The sequence below is a fragment of the Pogoniulus pusillus genome, chromosome 7, assembly GCF_015220805.1.
Source record: "Pogoniulus pusillus isolate bPogPus1 chromosome 7, bPogPus1.pri, whole genome shotgun sequence".
NCBI classification, from domain to species: Eukaryota; Metazoa; Chordata; class Aves; order Piciformes; family Lybiidae; genus Pogoniulus; species Pogoniulus pusillus.
Window position 1 is genome coordinate 9,239,910 of NC_087270.1, and position 12,989 is coordinate 9,252,898.

General features: G+C 39.1%; 1 long non-coding RNA gene across 1 annotated transcript in view; it reads left to right on the top strand.

The window, feature by feature from the left end:
- The window catches only part of LOC135177111 (uncharacterized), a 75,857-nt gene extending 63,991 nt beyond the window's left edge, over window positions 1-11,866 (top strand). Inside the window, exon 4 of the long non-coding RNA XR_010302912.1 lies at window positions 11,718-11,866. This is a non-coding gene — a long non-coding RNA (uncharacterized LOC135177111). The remainder of the gene's footprint in view (window positions 1-11,717) is intronic.
- Window positions 11,867-12,989: the final 1,123 nt, after the last annotated feature.

Sequence of the window (12,989 nt, forward strand, 5' to 3'; positions counted from 1 at the left end):
AAACCATTTTTAGCACTGGGCCATACCATGTGCTAGCTGGCACATGACTGGGAGCTTCAAACCATTTGGGATGTTAAAAAATCAGTGTTTACATTTGTCATCCCAAACAGCCATACCTTTCTCTGTGACCAGCATGCAAATTGATGTGCAGAACAATTTCCAAACATAAAAATCTGATGGGAGTTGATCATTTGAAATACTTGAGGTTAACATTCAGATGCCACCTTGATAAGCACAAGACATCTTTGAAAAAGGCAACAATAAATAATAGCAAATATCAAGAAGCTTTTCATCCCTCAGAGATCATTAACCACTGAAAGCTGTTACCACCTGATTAATGTTCAGTAGGGTATGGCACTATCAGCCCAATATCCTAGCAAAAAAAAAGGTCACATCCACAAAAAGATTTATGCCCCACATGTTCACCAAGCTCCTACTTAGATGTTGCTTTTGGAGACTAATTTGCAGATTTCTGCTAATCTGCTGCTTTTCCTGGGACTAGCTATGCTCTGGAAACAACCCAGCTTTTACCTTTGTTTTAATTGAGCCTTTTCAGTTCTCTTCCTCGAAAGGCCAGAAGTTTGTTGATGGACCACTTATAGTCTCCTGCATAAGAGTTGTCAGAAATGCCAGATGCCTCATCTTTCCCTCTGTCTTCTTAAGGGCTTAAGTCTACAGCTGGGCCCAGACAATGCCTGCTGAACAAATGTTAACAATTCCTGATGCTTTCTGTCAGAGGGTGGAAGAGCAGAACTCACACCAGTTCCCTGTTTCAGTGACTAAGAAGCATGGGTGAGTGTCACAGGCTGAGATGCCATAGTTTCAGAGGGATAATAAGAGACGGGGAAAAAAGCTTAACATAAGCGAGTTCCAATCCAATCCAATCTGTTTGTTGCACCCCAAGCATGGGTTTATATACTTTGTATCAGAAGGCTACATAACAGGATTAGAAAGTCATGTAATGCCTCTGATTGGCTACACACACCTGTGTTAGGACTACGTTAGGATTACACACTAGTTGGCATAGACATTCTTCATATTCTCTCAACAACGCAGATATTGTGTCTGAGCAGTCTAAGTCAGCAGAGATAGGCAAAAACCACAGGCTCCAGGCTTACACTTGTTTACATTTGTTACACCAGACTCTAAGGTCATTCCAACCTTCCACTTTAACTCAGCACTTACTGAACTCTCTCCTGTCCATGGCTGGACAATAGCTGCACCACAGTCACACAATTCTATAAAATCACTGCATTTAATGTTACTGTATCCAACAGGTGAGAATTGTCTTCCTTGAAAGGAATCAAGTCTAAGTTCCTGCACTCTCCAGAGTATACCTCTTCCAGTGCAGACACAGTTGCAACTCCTCCTGTTTGCTTTGGTCCAAACATTGTATGCTATATATAAAGAGCTATCAAGTAAAAAACCTAAGGTGAATGTTAACTCTGTAAACTAGTAGGAGTGTCTATTTTTATCAAAAGTGCTGCTTTACATCCTGTGTTGCTAGGAAGGATATAGATTGATGAGTGTTTATTTATTACAACTTTTTTTCAATCAGGCCTATATTACTGCTATAGAAAATTCTCTTCCTGAACATGCAGGTTTCTTTCTACCAGGGTATTCCACTATGAGGCAAGGCTAGGAAGAAACTAAAGCTTCCCAAATATGGACTCCAGCAGGCCAGATAAATAATATGTATCAGAAAGCTGACAATTTCTCATCAGAAGTGTGATTCTTGAAGTCAAAGAATAAGCCTTTTCTCTTTTAAATTGAGTGTCTCAGCTTAGTTCCACTGCTATAGTCTTATAGATTAAACCCATTGATTTTTAATATAATTGATGGAAAATCATAACCTTTAAATTCCCAAAAGAATAAACTGGCCTCCAGACGTTGCATGAATTTATTCTGGGGATGGAAAACTGATAACATTTAAAAGATAATAATATCTTAATGCTACACATATATGGTAAAACCTGTGTATAGCAACAATTACTGGCTGGATGAATACTGCTGCATTTTTAATACTCCTTACCTATTGCTTGTTATTGCTGTATAGTAGACTAAAGCTGTGTGCTAGTTTGAAGCTAGCTAGAATGTTTTGGTGAGAAGAATTAGATTACAGGCTGTGAAAGGAAAACAGTGGTGATGTCTATTTCCCGCATAGGCTTGCTGAGAGGTATAAGAATAAAAGAAAAACATAGATAAGGGAGTCTTCTCTTCTGCTGCTGGCAAGCTCCAAGCTGGATCTCAATTTCTAACCTCACCCTCCATTTTCTAATCCACTTTGCTTCCTAATCCCCTGGCCAGACCTCCACTCTTCCTTGGGACTGGGGTAAGGTTGAGAGGGGTGGGAGATGGTGGAAGGGTGGTTGGGAGCCCCTCCTGGGGACTCAGGTTTCTGGGAGGGCTGCTGTGTTTCTGTATTCCCTTTTCCCTTGTCTATTTCTGTCTATAACTGTATAGACTGTAAATATCTGTTTGTATATTGAGCTAAGCTGTAATTAATAAGCTTCATTCAATTTCCAGAGCTGGCTGAGTCTAGTCTGGGTGATTTCCAAAGTGTAGGGGGTGGGGAGCACCCAAACCATCACAAGCTGGATGTTAACCATTATGTTGTTACAAATTTTATGATATAAAGGCTGCTTTTGTGTCTTTTACACAGTGCCTGACAAAACTAGCTCTCACCAATAGTACTCTTTATCCTAGACACTAAGTTAGATGCTCAGAGGCTCTGGAAGAATGAGTGAATGATGGCATAGATTGGAATGTTCTGACACACTGATGTCACAGATGCCTATAGTCATGAACCTTGCTGCCGTACCATGTGCACCTTAAGTTCTATACGAGAAAGCTTTGTTGCTAGAAGACCTATCAGTCAGTGCTGTGGATCTGGATGAAATTTTTCAGAAACAGGGGAATTCAGTCATGCATATGTGACTTCACTCCCACTGGAGTTTATCCAGTGGCTTATGAATTGTTACCTCTGTCCATCTGGCACGCTGTCCCTAACACTTTTTAAGTCAAAGAATCCAGGAAACATCATCAGTTTATCACAATTAAGTCTCTCTGCCCTCAAAAGGAAGCTATTGGTACATGACAAAAGCCCCATTTGAAAGACTGTCAAATTTAAGGAGTGTATTTAGAAAATCTTTTCTACCACTTCTCCAAGTAGTAGCTATTTCTTATTTCTTACCAGGCAAATGAAATATCTATCTGACTCACAGAATCTACCCCTGGAGCACTCAGATTTTACCAGGTGGCAGTGGCTGAAACTAAGTAAAGAAGACTGGATTTAACCCTTAGGCAGAACTGTTGCCATGGAAATATCTGATTCCATCCAAATCTGAATATTCATATCCAAAAACTAAACTGAAATTTCTTCTCAGCCTCTGTTAATTCATTGTTTTCTGACTTTGGGATATCTAGGAAAAGGTGCTCTATAGCTCTAGCATTCTGGAGAAAAAAAATTCACAGGAAGTTGAAACTTTACTGTAAATTTACATGAGTGTAATCTTCATTCACTTCATACAACTACAGATGTCACTTCATACAACTTACAAATTAGTGCTGCCTTTTTCCTGATATACAGCCACATTTCCAAATCATTCAACAAACATTTGCTAATTAATTAGTGTTGTAATTAATTGAGGAAATATACATAAGCAAAAGAAATGCTTTTTAATTAGCGATTCTCAAACATCACTCTAAAAGTCTTTGTCATTATCCTGACCTAAAAAGAAGATAATTAGAAGCACTTAAACTTCATTTACTGGTAAGGAAATCAGATTTTCTGTTTCCTTGTGGTTGATATATTTGGTATCTAAAAAATTGTAAGGCTTGGCTGAAGCTATTTTGCATCTTTCGTAGCATCTACAACTACCTGAAGGGAGGTTGTAGCCAGGTGGGGGTTGGTCTCTTCTCCCAGGCAACCAACAACAGAACAAGGGGACACAGTCTCAAGTTGTGCCAGGGGAAGTCTAGGCTGGATGTTAGGACAAAGTTCCTAGCAGAGAGAGTGATTGGCATTGGAATGAGCTGCCCAGGGAGGTGGTGGAGTCGCTGCTCCTGGAGGTGTTCAAGAAAAGCCTAGCTGAGGCACTTAGTGCCATGGTCTAGTTGACTGGATAGGGCTGGGTGCTAGGTTGGACTGGATGATGTTGGAGGTCTCTTCCAACCTGGTTGATTCTATGATTCTATGATCTCTCCCGAGTGGATTCCTCAGGGTGAAATTTAATGCATCTAATTTATGTGCCCAGTTTAGGCTTTACTTCATTGAAATGATAAGATTATGAAGCAAGGAGTGGGGGGAATTCATACAGTGTAAACTCCTACATCCTCATATTGCTGACAGAAAGAAGAGAGTCCCCTAAGAGACCTTCACTGGGACACTTAATTCATCTAACTTATGTGCCTCCTTTAACATTCAAGGCTTCCACAGGACAAGCCAATAAGTTTCTTTATAGAGTTTGCAAGGCAGATTAAGTATCTACATTTGGTACACATTCTAAATAGATACCTTCTGAGGTAAGTGGAGAGGCGGTCACTTAGTTGTAAAAGCCTGGGCCACTATAGTTTGATGGGTCTGACCTCCTTATCGCACTCCCTCACTGCCAGCTGAAGAGATGAATTTGCATTGCAGCCTTTCTTTCACCTGAAGCGTTAACAGAGACTCCTTCCTCTAACTAGAAGTCAATTTAATGTTAATATCTGACAGTTTCCCCTCCAAAAAAAGCTCAGCTTCCAGCAGATAGTAAGTTCAATAGTTATTAGAGGAAAAGCAGAGACATACACAGAACAAAAATGGGCTTTAGTAAAGGAAATAGAATCTAAGTCACTGAAAGACAAAGTGCCTGTTAAGCAACAGCTGCTAAACTCACTAGAGGGCAACAAGAACATTATATGAGGTCTCTTACAGATGTCAACACCTGCAGCCGCATCCAGCCTTAAAGTCTATGACTGTGTAGTCATAGATCAATTTCTTTGACACTCAGTTGCTTCACACTCACTTGTACTCTCCTCTGCTGTTCCTGGTTCTTAACATAATTAGTCAACTTCAAATTCCTGCTTAAAATGATTTTATTGTTCTGGCCCAAAAAGAGCTAAAAAAAAACCCTGTTGCATAGTAGGCTGGAAATAGTGACCAGTAATTTCATTTCACTGACACAGTGAAACTTTTGCAGTTAGACAAAGTTTATTTCTATTAGAGAGATGCTTTCTATTAGATTACAGAATGAACTTTCTCCAGAGATTAATGACAGTATCATAACTGATTATTTTCTGCTACAATTAGCAGCTATGTTCCTTTGACAGTCATTTGACAGTTGTTTTGTATGTAAATTCATAACAGTATTTTCATTTTTGTTGTTAACAGACAAAGACAAGAGAAATATAACATTAAAAATCAGGAATCAATGGTCTCTGAAACAAAACCTGCACACTGCACACATTTGACAGTATCAGATAGGAATTTCCTTTCGTGAACTCAAGAGGTACTGAATTAGTTATCAAGATTCTCATCACAGCACCTGGACGATGATGGTAATAAACCTGTGGCCATTTTAGCAAGCAGAGAAACTACCAGATCTACTATATATCAGCTATGAAAAAGGCCAGTGAAAGGGAGGCTCAGAAATCACAGAGGAGGCAGTTAAGCTAGTCCACAAGAGAGGAGGGGACTATGGTCACAGGTAATAAAATCAGGGGAATGTGGAAAATGAGTCAGATAGGCAGTCACTAGTGGCATCCTAAATGTCTTTGCATGCCCTAGGGTATTAGTCAAAGCCAAACTTGCTGGGCATTGATTAAATGGAGTTCAAATTTCCATTGATTATAATGGAAGCATAGCTGCATACTTCTTTAAATAATTGTACAGAGGCACTTATATTGAGTTGTCTTAATCTCATGAGAAAACATTATCATCCCTTTCCTTGAATTTTCCCCTACAAAACAAGAGAGGAGAGAAAATATGGCACACATTAGCATACCAGTATCCAATGAACTGACAGTCTTCCCTGTGCCTTAATCTTGGTACCATAACATTATGCAAATCATGTACTAAAGCTTCTGGAAAGCTGTTGATACCATTTGAAGCTTTTACCTTCCAACAGCAGCTTATTCTGTATCTATTTGTGTACTCTGAGGCCATTGAACTCAAAATAATAAAATAACATTTAATTTCTATCCAGAGCCTTTATCCAAAATCTCATGCAACAGAAAATAGTAGCTCCTTTTTCAGGTTAAAACCCAAAGGCTTTCTATTAATACAGTCAGAATGAATGGAAAATGCAAATATCATCTCTGAAACTACAGATTATATTTTTAAAAAATCTTAAGGAAATAAATGTTTTACTTAGTGACATAAAACCTCTAAAACCCCCTGATGACCCAAATGGAAGGGTTCAGCATCACAGCATATTGTGTTAAATCACAAATACACTGTGAAACTCAAACGTCATTTCTCACGAGGGTTTCTCTTGCAGTGCTCTGATGACATCCTAGCGGTGTTAAATCACATGGCATGTTAAATAAGTGCTTTTTATGTTTGGCTTGGCATTCTGAAATCCAAATTAAAGACATGTTTGGCCTCTGAGCTCTGAAACTGTTAGTCTGCCAGTTTCTAGGATTAGAGACAGATATTACTTGGAAGGATATTGCAGTAAAACTCAGGTATATTTTTATATCTTCTCAGTTTGTATAGGCTCACTCTTTAAAGAGAAGTAAAATGATATACACTAAAAAAAATCACTGAAATATCCAATTTATTTGTATCTTGGATTATACCAAAAGTACAGGTTTTGTCATATTCTTTCGCTTTACCATATATACGATATATATATTATGTCATATAATATATACTATATAATATATAGTTTATATATGATATGTGTATTATGTCATATAATGACACAGTATGATTAGAGACAACATGTACTGGACCATACAAATATCCTCATGTAGATGAGGATCTGCATTCTGCTATAGATGTATTTGAAAAAATCACTTTGAGCAGTTTTAAGGTTATAATTCAAGCCCACAACAGTTTCTGGCAGTGTCAGTACATCCACTGTAGTACACAATAAGTGAGTACTGGAGTGGCAAGATGCCACCAACACCAAATGCTGGGAGTTACAGATACAATCATTGTGGAAACAATATATTCATATTAGAAAGTCTTCAAGTATGGCTGGTCCCTATTTATGTAGCCAAAGATTCTGTTTTTACCATGTATAGCACTTAGAAGAAATGAGTTGTCGTACTGCTTTAGAGCCCTTATTTCTCAGAGAAACAGACTCCCCAGAAACTAAATCTCTGGAGATCAAAGGCTGTAGCACTCACCACAAAAAGAAATAGTTTTGCTGCATTTTGTTATACAAAATAATTTGCAGTAAACTAAAGGAGTGACACTGGGAATAGAGACCAAATAGCCAACCAAGACTCTAGAGAGTAAAACGACTTTAGGCAGAAGTTCTTTGCTATGAGGGTGGAGGAACACTGGAACAGGTTGCCCAGAGAGGTGGTGGAGGTGCAATCCCTGGATACATTCAAGGTCAGGCTTGATGGGGGTCTGAGCAACCTGATCTAGTTGGAGGTGTCTCTTGTTACTGCAAGGGGCTGGTCTGTTTGAGACGCAAAGGTCTGTTCCAACCCAATGCATTCTATAAAATGAAATCCACAGTTTGTGCAAGAAGACAATTGCTACCTCAAAACACTGGAGTAAGATCGTACAGTGATATGGAAAACAGAGATTCTTGAATAAGAATCTCAGTGCCTAAGCCATGTTCTGTTTAGTGAAAGTGAAATGCATTTGGTAGAACAACAGAATGAATTTCTGATTGAGATGTAAATTGGTGATTATAGGTGTTGAAATGTCCTTTGGACTTGTAGGTGCTGTCTGTGCCAGCATGAGTATCCCCTTTTTCAGAGTAACAGGCTGACAGAGAGTGTTTTAAAAGGAATACATTTCTTATGAAAAACTTCATCAGCAGAGATATTTTTAGTCACTTTCTCAAAGCAGGCAGAGACAGCAATTTTGACAGAAATATGATTCCATGTGACGGAGATCAGGTAACATCAGCCTCACACATCTGCTATTTCCCTCCATGTTTGTGGACAGCTTTCTGTTATTCATAGAACTGCTCAAGCATTCAGCATATGCAGTAGAGTTCCAGTGACTTAGGACCATCTGCTTAAGGTTTTATTTTGACAAGCTGTTCTTCCTCTGAAGTTCTCACAAGGTTGTTGAAGCTTTTACCAAATGACTACTGAAAGCCTCTTGCCACACTTGCAAACTACCTTTCATAAATGTTTGTGTTCATTTCCTAAGAAAGTTCATGCTAATTAATATGGTCATGTGATGGGAAAACAACCAAACTAGCCAACTACCAACAAAAAAAACCCCTTTAAACCAACCAACCAAACCCCAAAACCAACAGGGTCAAACTCATATGCTTTAACTCTTTGTCAGGTGTAAAATTAGTTTAATGAGTGTTCTACCTTAATTTATTTTTCATATATAGTTGATATAATAGCATTTTGTCTTGGGTTGGACTGGATCCTTCAGTATTGAAGTTGACTTACTAGTTTCATTATATTTTGAATAAATTTGCTTTTATCTCTGTTAAAGCCTTTGTTTTTCAGCTTCATTTACTTGTACGTCGAGAGTATGTGTGCCGATTTATTTCTAAGTTGGTTTCCATTGTTGTAAATTTACAACAATCTGCTCATTTACACTGAAATGATACTGCCATTGCTAGCCAAATAATACCTAGGAAAAGCTTATTCAACCACTCAGGTCAGATTGTGTCAAAGACTGGATGGGGCACTTAGTGCCATGGTCTAGTTGACTGGCTAGGGCTGGGTGCTAGGTTGGCCTGGATGATCTGGGAAGTCTCTTCCAACCTGGTTGATTCTATGATTCTATGTGATTCTATGATTCTAGGGTTATTTTCAAGCAGAGGCACCCACCTCTGAAGTCTTCTTCATCCCTCTTCGGTCACCCAAATTCCATTTTCTTTCAACATGTCATCTATCCTAGGATGGTCTTGCTACATCAACTGAAGTAAGGTTACTTTTCTTGCCGTGCCAACCCTAGGTACTGTTCAGCCTGCTGGAGGAGTTTATCACATTGTTTCAGTCACTCTTACCCAGCACAAAGGTACAAAATTGTTGCCATTTCAAAATGCTGTGACAGGGTTACATTCTGGCAGGTTACTCCTTCTCTTTGTTTTCCAGTGCTTCTTATTTGACAAATATATTCATAGTCTGTATGTGCAGCCCATTATGATTATTTGGTCTATGATGGATATAATTTTCTCAGATGCTAAGTCAAAGCATGTTTTCCAAAAGATAATCTGATTTTACAGACTCAGAGTCAGAATACATCTACTGCTTTTCCTGATAAATTGTTAATTACATTTACTATCTCTGTTTCAAGGTTGAATGTGTGCATCTTGTTATGCTGCTGACCAGAAGACTGATGTTTTCCCCTTTTTCCCATGACCACATTTCAATTCAAAGTGGCAGTAAATATCTCTATGTGGCAATTAAATCACCTTTTAACTTCCACTTTGATTAGCTGAATACATTGAGCCCCTAAATGGTCTGTTTATAAGGACTGTTTTTTGAATAGATTTTGTTGCTTTTCCTAATATACTCTTTAAAGGTAGCCACTGGGCATGGTCCCAGTAGTACAGTAGTAGTCTGAATAGCTCTGCCTGCACTGGCATCTGCCTACTCTGCAATTTCCTTTTTTGGGTGCATCTAAGAGTTGTATTAGAGTAATAAGATACTCATATCCTATGACTCCACCTTACCTTCTGAATTACTGTTTTCCAAAATAGTGTTCCCATCTTACACCTAGAATATTAATTCATTACATTCCTAATGTAAGAAAAGGGTAGACCTGCTCAAACAGATCTAGAAGACCACAAGGATGACCATGGGGCTGAAGAGCGTCACCTGTGAGGAGAGGCTGAGAGAAAAGGAAACTCTGGGGAGACCTCATAGTGGCTTTAGCATAATTCAAACAGGTCTACAGGAAAGATGGAAAGGGATTCTATCAGGAAATATAGTGATAGGATGAGGGATAATGGCTTTAAATTGCAAGGGGATACCTTTAGTTCAGATATAGGAAGAAATTCTTCACTGTGAGGTTGGTGAGGCATTAGAACAAGTTGACATGTTTTGGATACCCCTTCCTTGGAAGTGTTCAAGGACAGTTTGGATCAGGCTTTGAATAACCTGGTCTAGTAAAAGGTGTTCCTTCCCAAGGCTGGAGTATTGGATCTAGATGATCTTTAAGGTCCCTTCCAGGATATATGGTTGGAAAGCTTGACTTAGAGCTAAATAACTCCTAGGAAAATGTGGCCAATGTGGCATGGCAGGTAAAATCAGGAAAAAAGCTGGGTCAGTGAAATTAATCTAGAGTTTATCCTACTTCAAAGGAAGTTTATTTCTGGAGAATTTCTGTACAGTAACACAGTAAAAGCTCCATCAGTTTAGGGAGTGTTACTGGGACAAAGTTGGGTATCCAGTGTCTAAATTTTAAAAAGATTGCATAAAGCTTTAAAGATTTCATGAAGTGTATGAAATAAAAATGAGCTGCTGTAACATAGTGGGGCTCAGTTCATATAGTGTATATGGCTTTAGTATGACTGAACAAAGTAGGTTGAGGAGTTGCTAATTTATAGCACTTACACTTCAAAGAACCTACAACCTTTTGTAGTCTTAACTTTTCTCCATTGTTCTGTCTGCTTTCCCGTTCCCGATATCTCAGAATCAAACATGAACTGCTAGAAGGAAGGATTGAAGTTTCTAATGTTGACACTCAGCTTTTGTACACATCAGCTCTAAAGCTACTCAGTATCTTCCCCAGATTTAAATGTTTAAAACCAGTGTCTTTATGATGCTGCAGCTAGGATCATGGATGTGTTTAGAGTTCATTGGGAGATCATGTTCAGTTATGTAGGAAGTTGCCGTGATGAAGAGACGGGCAGCAGCTTGATGCAAGCTAAGTTCTGTTTAGTGTACTTTCAGCACTTGGTTATATACTTTTAACATAGGAGCTAAAGAATCATAGAATCATAGAATCAACCAGGTTGGAAGAGACCTCCAACATCATCCAGTCCAGCCTAGCACCCAGCCCTAGCCAGTCAACTAGGCCATGGCACTAAGTGCCTCATCCAGGCTTTGCTTGAACACCTCCAGGGATGGTGACTCCACCACCTCCCTGGGCAGCCCATTCCAATGCCAATCACTCTCTCTGGCAAGAAATTCCTCCTAACATCCAGCCTATACTTCCCCCGGCACAACTTGAGACTGTGTCCCCTTGTTCTGTTGCTGGTTGTCTGTCAAATCCTAATTGGTTATCAAGACAGATCTCAATACAGACATGAAGACAGACCTCATACCTTAGCAACTAAATAAGAAATGATTAAAAAAACCTGCAAGTTCTTGCTTTACATTGTTTCATCTGTTGCAACATCCTCTAAGGTCATTTCGACTCTCTATTTTACTTAACTCAGTACTTTTCCACTTATACATTCCGAACCCATGGCTTATGTTCCAGTGTGTCAAGCTCAAGCAGCTGTACAGCACTAAAAGTCCTACCATTCCCAACAGGAAGTCACATGAAGCAATGCTATAATCAGTTAATCTCCTGAACTGAAGTGCATTGCTACTGAAAGCTCCTAATTTTTTTGGTTTTGTTTGGTATGCAGGTGATCTAATAGACCAATGTATCAAGTGGAACTAACCTCTTCTGCATCTCATGGAAGAAGTATATAAATCATTTCACATTTCCTTTTTGGCCTACTCAATGCAGCCTCACAGATTAAATAAAGGTATGCCTAGGTTCTAAATAGTTTATTTTCCAGTCCATATGCTTGTGCTTATTAAAGTAATAACTCTGTTTTCAAAGTGCTTTTGACAATCTATTTTGTATATTTTTTAACCATCTCCTTTTAACACACTGTAGCCTTATAAAGGTCTGATCCCCCATTAGTTTAGTTTACCACACAGTTAGGTCCAATTGACAAGGCACTAACTTGTTAAATCTAATTAACTGGTTGAGCATTTTTCTGTGACTGTGCTTTTGCCTTTTCCCTCAGAAATTGCCCAGACTGTCTCCAAATAAAGACTCTCTTTAAAAAAAAAAAATTTATTTAAAAGCCAGCAAAAAAAAATCAACATGGTAATGCTTGCTAAGATTTTCTTTCACCATTCAACTCCAATAACTCATGAGTTCCAGGCTTCAGTATTATCATTACTCAAAAGTCATCAGGGTTTCATTTTATTAGCAGTATGGGGAGGGGAAAAAAGGATTTTTTATCTTTTAAAAAATAGAAGTTATTTGTTCCCTTCTGCACAGTATCTTTAAAGCAAAAAAATGTGGAGGTCAGTTTTATCAGTACAGTAATTTCACTTAAATTGCAACCTAGTGACATATTGGTAGTTGCAGATAGTATTGTACTATTTATTATGTTTTGACATGTTCTGTGTCCAGCTCAGAAGCATAATGATTGGCTGTTAAAGAAGAAAAAATAGTAAGGGCTGAATTCTCCCCACTTAATTTGTTTATGGTTATGGAGTCTCCATTACAAGAAGGATGTGGATGTGCTGGAGCGTGTCCAGAGAAGGGCCACTGGGATGCTCAAAGGGCTGCAGCAGCTCTGCTGTGAGGACAGACTGAAAGAGTTGGGGCTGTTCAGTCTGGAGAAGAGGAGGCTCCCAGGTGACCTTCTTGTGGCCTTCCAGTATCTGAAAGGGGGCCTACAAAAAAGCTGGATATCAGGGAGTGACAGGACTGGGGGGAATGGAGTGAAGCTGGAGATGGGTAGGTTCAGGCTGGACGTGAGGAGGAAGTTGTTGAGCATGAGAGTGGTGTGAGCCTTCAATGGGTTCCCCAGGGAGGTGGTTGAGGTCCCATCCCTGGAGGTGTTTAAGGCCAGGCTGCATGAGGCTCTGGCCAGCCTGATCTAGGCTATGGTGTC